The following is a 7,043-nucleotide window of genomic DNA, read 5'->3' as shown; positions in this document are numbered from 1 at the left end:
AAGAAAAGATATATATATATATATATATATATATATATATATATATATATATATATGCATATATATGCATACATATACACATATATACATACACATATAAATACATATATATATATACACATATCTATATATATACATATATATACATAATACAAACATATATACACACAATATAATATATACATCTATACACACACATACAAAAACAAAGCACATAACATCATCCATTACCTGTCTGATGATCGCTAACGCGTGAAGTAACAAACAATAGTATGTATGAGCGCTGAATATGTAAGCGTACACACATATCAATCATTTTTTTCAATTACTTAATCAGTCTAACAATCAGCATACCGTACTCGCGCGATTTTTGAGGGGCGCTTATTAAAACGGGGCGTTTATTCGAAACGGGGCGGTTATCAAAACAGAGTGGAAATTGAGGGGGTGCTTATGGAAATAGATGAAAATCGAGGGGTTCTTATGAGAACTTATTAAATTCAAGAGGCACATTTTGAATGAAAAACGATTATATAAAGACATCAGGAAACCACAAATTACGAATGGTGGTGCGGCGGAAAAGATAATCGTCCAGAGAGCATGGCTTGTCATGACAAGAATTTTGTGAATACAGTATTAGGCCTACATAACAACAGAATAGCAGATGAAATTAGTGTTGGTGGTTAGCTTGTTGGCCATATTCGGCCGATTGAGATTAGCAGGATGGCATGATCATTGCAGGTTTTCTTGAAAACTCAGATGAGAATGTGTTAAAGGTGCAAATTGTCGGAAAAGGAGTAGGACTAGGCTATAGACAAATGTAAGAAGATGAAAGTTGGAAATATACTGTCTCCATGGAGCTCTCATCTGTCCAAGATAAATATCCTCATTTTGATATTGACTACAGGAATGTGATTCCACTCCACACCTCAAATCATGCCAACATCCGCAGTCCCAGGATTCATTTAGGGGGCGTTTATTCAAATTAGAAGGGCGGCGCTTATTCAAAATGGACGCATAAGAAAATTTTCACGTTTCACGGGGCGCTTATTCCAGAAGGGCGCTTATTCAAACGGTGCGCTTATTCACGCGAGTACGGTATTCATCATTGGGATCGTTAGATTTTATTAGAAGGATATAGCAATACTTTACTACTTTTAAAGTAGCTGGACTAGTGATACCTCAGCAAATTTTAGTAGTTTGATAGATTAGATTATTATATTATATGGGTAATTTTAGGTATTCTTGCCCTTTAAACCCCATATCTCAATTTCATCAGTATTTGCCCAGGCCATTTTTGAAGGTTTTTTACAGTTTAAGCAGATACGACGCGGTCAGGTAATGTATTACATTCATCGATGATTCTCTGTGTGGATAGGAATCTTCTGCAGAGTAACCCTATTTTTAGTTTGAGGTTTTAAAACACTGAAATCGTGTAAACTGCCTGTGTACTTTCTTTGTCTTCAAAACAGAATTCAAGCTACCTATGGTGTTTAATACTACTGAAGAACCGAGAGACAGTTTAATAACAAAGTCCTTTGAAAATGAACGAATTCTCTAACTTTATAAATGACAAACATTTCTTGCTGTGATATTGCAGATATTGGTGATATGGACATCCCATGCCGATCGCTGATCAACAGAAATTTTGTGAACTCTTCAACTCTCTTCAATTTCTTTACCAATTAATATTATTGGGGCAGGAGGATTTTTTAAAATGTTACTAAAAAACATGAAATTGGTTTGTAAAACATTGAGAGATAAGCAATTCTATAATGTTACAGTGTTTAGTATTTATAATTTGTTATGTTGCATTCTTGTAGGAAAATAGAAAGGTTTGAATCATCGGCAAATAAAATAAATGAAAAAACTTCAGAATAGCGGACAAAATCATAAAAAAAACCAGAACCCTGCGGGTGTGTACGTTCCTTTGTACGTATACGTAGTTTAGAGGGATTTGTAGTCCAGTAATGATTTCTAATGTTTTTACGTACACCTACACCCCCCATACAGGTCCGTCCATCAAATGCTGTATATTTACATACCTTCCAACATTCGAATATCAAAAATAGGGACGCTATTCATTGGTGACAAAAAATTAAGATGGCAATTATATATCCTAATTCCTGTACAGTTGCTTCAAACAAAACAAGAGTTACTTAATTTCAAGTGTACTGTTTATATTTACCTCACAACCAAGAAAAATATTTAAGTTACATTTTAATCAGTATTTTACAGACTTCACCATGAAGGGCACGGTATGTTGCTTGTTTCGCTGGATCTCATTGGAGTCATAACGTCAATATTTATTCGAATGGCACTTATAATCTCTGTTCAACATTTCCAGCTTGTGTGTCATTAAAGCACTTTAAGTTTTTGTTTTCATGCTAGCTCGAAGCTTGGTTTTTTTTTCAACATTAGAGAAAACTCTCTCAGTCACTACTCATATGAAGAAGTTTCAGCTAAATTCAAGCAGAAAATAAACTCCACAGACATAGCGCGGCTGAGCGAGCAACAGACACGCGCAACAGACACGCGCCACTGCTCGAACTCTTCCATTATATAAAAAGGTGATTCCACACACACACACAGACACACACACATCCACACACACACACACACACACCATGGAGGTATAAACACCATGTTCACTGTGTAACACAAAACACATAAAGACAAGAAACTTAGTCTATTTTTATGGGTTTGTTTAATGCTGAGAGAATGCCTTAACACAATATTTTATTGAGGATATTATAAATCCTTGAACGTTTCTACATTTATAATTACACTGTTAAAATATACAGTACAATGTAGATAACTAATATTTTAATATTTTACAGTATTTGTTTATAATACCAACACTATGAATCTATGTTAATTGTTACCAAGGAGAAATAATTAGAAATTACTACATCTATTTACAATTTAGAAGTTAACATACACTCATGGAGGTATACCTCTATGAATTACACAACTGATGTTTTCAAGGTGCAAGATTGAAAGACTGACCATAGACTACCATTAAAAATAAACAGTTAATTCCTTAACACTGTATAACACCATACCTGAGTTAATAAAGAAGCATTGATAATTTTAATTAATTGATTACCATAAATATAATATAATTTTAACTTTGTAACAATATTTTAAGTAGTGAACAATAAAATCACAGTAAATAGCTACAAAACATTTTACAACCTGCTTTACTACAAAAAAGCATGTTTCAAAGAGTAAAGGTCTATTTAAAAAACATTAAATTTCACAGTTATTATTTTTTTTAAAGTTGCATCTTGTAAATTTTAATAACACCTTGTAAATTTTAATACTGAAGATACATATTACTTAACTACAAAGTTGAATTCCTGTTTTAACATCAATTTTAAAAATGTGCAGATTATAACATTTAATACCGAACATGACCTTGTAGTCAACCTTCTTCTTGAGCCGCTTACTTTTTCGAATGGTACAGAATTCTGCCATGATTGCCAATTTTCATGTCTATAAAAAAAATCAAACGATTCATTAACCAGTGTTACATTATCATAATTTTTATGCATACTCTATATGGTAAAATTGTACTTTTTATTTATTTTAATTGTTTTTTTTTAACCTTTACCTCGAAGAAGAACCTGAAGAGCACTTGGCTTTTTATTATTAATATTATTATTAATATTGTAATTGTTATTGTCGTGATGACAATATTTTTATTTTGCGTCAGGAGAATCAAGTAAAGTGTAATTTTTGCCCTACCTGTACTGTACAGTACATTTGAAAGTCGTAAATAACATTACAGTATTTGAAAATAGATTAAGTAGTGACCAACTAAAAATGTATGTATACTTACACATCATGGTGTAATTTTAACAGTAAAGTTGAAACCAGGGTTGTAAGGCCTACAGTAATTTTTCTACACACACCAGCGCTACACAAGGGAGTCGCGGCAATATTGTAGGCGACATACCTACACAAAAATACAGTAGTCCAGTTAAGACATCATATAGAATATTATGTACAAAATAAGTTTTTAAAGACTGAAGCTAGTAATTTGAATATATAGGCATTCTTCAGTATATTATGCATGACATAAACTATTTGTAATGTAAATACCATTTTATACACATGCGCAGATCGATTCGCCAGCAGCGAGTCATCGCCAGCAGCAGCAGCGAGTCGCCAGCAGAGAGATGTCACTGCAGCAAAACACTATTGTACACGGCACCAACACTGTTCTAATATAGACAATGGGTCGTGCTCATATTATTTGTTATATTTTTATTATTCATTATTTTCACTTGACTCGCATAAATAATTTTGTTCGAAGAACATTTAATGCAGTTGTACTTCGCAGCACTTCACTTGCAATTTGCAATTTCTAGTATACATGTATTACTTACAGATAATGTTAGCCTAAAAATAGTGTATCTTTCTGATACCCAGCACACTCACTATGCAAGATAGCGATCATGCAGTGTGTACGAGTTCACTAGAGCGTAACAAAGGTCAATCCAGCCGAATCGCGATAAAAAGTTTGATGTGAGGTTGCTAGAGGTCGCAACAAGTAGGTTGACCTGATATCTATAATAATTGCAGATTTTTCTCAAAACATCTCACGTTTATCTAAAAAACGCCGCAATTCCCCGACATCAAAATATGTAAAGCAATAAATCATTTTAAAGCTTATCATTTCAATTTTATATTTAAAAGTGAACCCTTTGACATTTCACTGAACTTTTTACTGTAAACGGGAAATAGTTGGAAATGACAGTACAAATGTGGTTGATTTCCCATGTTAAACACAATCCGCTCTGAGGCGTTAAGCAGATGCGCGCTACTTCTTCATATGCTATAAAATATTACCACAGCGACTTTACGCCCAACTTCGCGTACACGAATTTCCCCGGGTCCCAGGGTCTAGGATTGGGTAAGTCCGCCTAGGTCGATAAATTTAACAAATGCTCAAAAAATAAAGGAATTGTCTCCGAATTCTGCCGACTTGAAACTCTTCAAATTGCTTAAAACTCACATTGGTTGCCATAAATTAAAACACAAAGCCCATTCTTGTAAATTACTTTGTTGTTTACTGTCGCTAAATATAAGCAGCTCGCTAACTGCTGCTAAAGTAAAGATAGACAACACCGCGGTCCGTACCTGAAAAGACCTGGCCTGTGGGCTGATCGGATCGTTAATTCACAGCGTGAAGACTCGCGTGTTTCCACAGATTCGCTGCTAAAAATAACTCGTTACATCATGCAATACTGATTTCTTCCCCCCGAATATTGTTTTGATAGGTTATTGAATCATTGAATCGTAGGTGAAAACCACCTTGCAAAACGATCGTCATTTCCGTCTGTTCATACACTAGGCCTAGGGAATCCCGGGGTATAATTCCATGTTTTTGACATCGGAAATCGGGACTTCAATTTGAAATAACAAATTTTGAAGTATGATTAACATTTTCGGGTATCCAAAGCTGTCATGTCCTAAAAAAACTCCTACCTTAACTCAAACCATGGTAGGGCTGGGGTGGTGTTGGGTTACACCACAAAATGTCCTTCATTTTTATTTTTCACAATTTGGCAGATTTGCCACTGTTTTGAACTTGACTGGTCAAACCACTGAAGCGCAAAGTTGGCGGTTTTAGAACTTCAAACTATCCATTTATCATCTACTAAAACAGTCTTCATTGTTTGACATACTGTACCTCCATGGTTTGACAATAACAAATTTTCTTTCGTTCTTCAAAATCTGCTTAGTGACACGCATGCGTAATAAGTAGAATAGTTATCACAATAACTACAACCACTCATACTGCATGTCACACATGCGCTGTATGGTGGTAGATAAAACGTGCCTCAGTCAATGATTTATTTTCGAGTTTGCAAAGAGTTAAGAATACGGAATACTCATTTATTTTACATATTCAAATATACATGACATGACTATGTTGTAAACCAGTAAAATTACACAGCAGTCGTAAACAAAAAACTTCATAATACTGACGACACGTACGTTTTTCTGTGTTTAAAGTACAGTAACTGTGCACAATTTGTTTTTTTCTGCACCACTTTCTTTTCGTTTTTTTTATATATAGGCCTAGAGGAATTTCATTTCAACGATGTTTCTGTGTTTGAAGTACAGTTAACTGTACACCAGGTTTTCACGGAATGCATTTATGCTACATATTCAATCGTTACAAATACTCTTGATTTTTATTTTGTCGAAAATTATTGTTTATTGATCTGTATGGTAGTCTTGTGGTAGACCAATATATTATTTATTTTAACAAGACTGAATGCTGCTGTCGTCGTCGTCGTCGTGTTTTGTACGTATTGCACACCAACAGCAACGTCAATTGCCGTGTTCATCGTGTGTAAAAGACTTGTAGGTATATAAGCACATTATGATTCGATTCAATACCTTAATGTAAAATGTTGTTCAGATCACGTTAATTTTTACTAAAACACACGTTACACCTACTAGACGACAAGCAGTAGTCGATTTACCACACCTACCTAAGTTCACGCTAGGGCCTAGACGTTCGCACAAACAACACAGACAACTAGTGTAACCTGTATACTCCCGCGATAGAAAACAAAATTTCCGCAAAATATTAAACACGTTCGATCCAATACCATTATGTAAAGACCGTGTTTGGTTAGATCACTTTTTTCCTTTTTAATAACGTGCACCTGCTACATTAACACAACAGAGGCCTAACCCTACCGACGATCCCGTAAACAATTGGTCAACTACACCAACAAGGTATGCATTATGGAGCTCGTTTACCCTCTCGCGATGAAAAACAAAATGTCGGCAAAGTTTTCCCGACGCATGCGCATATCGAAATTTTCTCCTAAAAACGACTCAAAAATGGTGGTAGGCGGTATATGTTTTATCGCGTACGTCGCTACATTTCTCATCTAACAAACCAAACAAAACAATTTTTGCACAACTACATGTCCCCCAGTTACTACGGTATGAGGGAAACATTATACCCACCGTGAGGCACCGTTTAGGAGCCTATTCGTTTACAAACCCGCTGCCAC

General features: G+C 34.9%; 1 protein-coding gene and 1 long non-coding RNA gene across 2 annotated transcripts in view; one reads left to right on the top strand and one right to left on the bottom strand.

The window, feature by feature from the left end:
- LOC117106558 overlaps positions 1 to 7,043 on the top strand; it is a 51,389-nt gene that overhangs the window by 34,093 nt on the left and 10,253 nt on the right. The window lies entirely within an intron of this gene.
- Positions 2,705 to 6,784, bottom strand: LOC117106576. The gene is made up of 3 exons (XR_004445093.1): positions 6,510 to 6,784; positions 3,842 to 3,958; positions 2,705 to 3,495 (listed from the first exon to the last, which is right to left on the bottom strand). It is a non-coding gene; the product is annotated as an uncharacterized LOC117106576 (long non-coding RNA).

This window comes from Anneissia japonica, unplaced genomic scaffold, assembly GCF_011630105.1.
Source record: "Anneissia japonica isolate Jap-2015-1 unplaced genomic scaffold, ASM1163010v1 scaffold11144_len554210_cov170, whole genome shotgun sequence".
NCBI classification, from domain to species: Eukaryota; Metazoa; Echinodermata; class Crinoidea; order Comatulida; family Comatulidae; genus Anneissia; species Anneissia japonica.
This window is presented reverse-complemented; position numbering and strand designations above follow the sequence as displayed.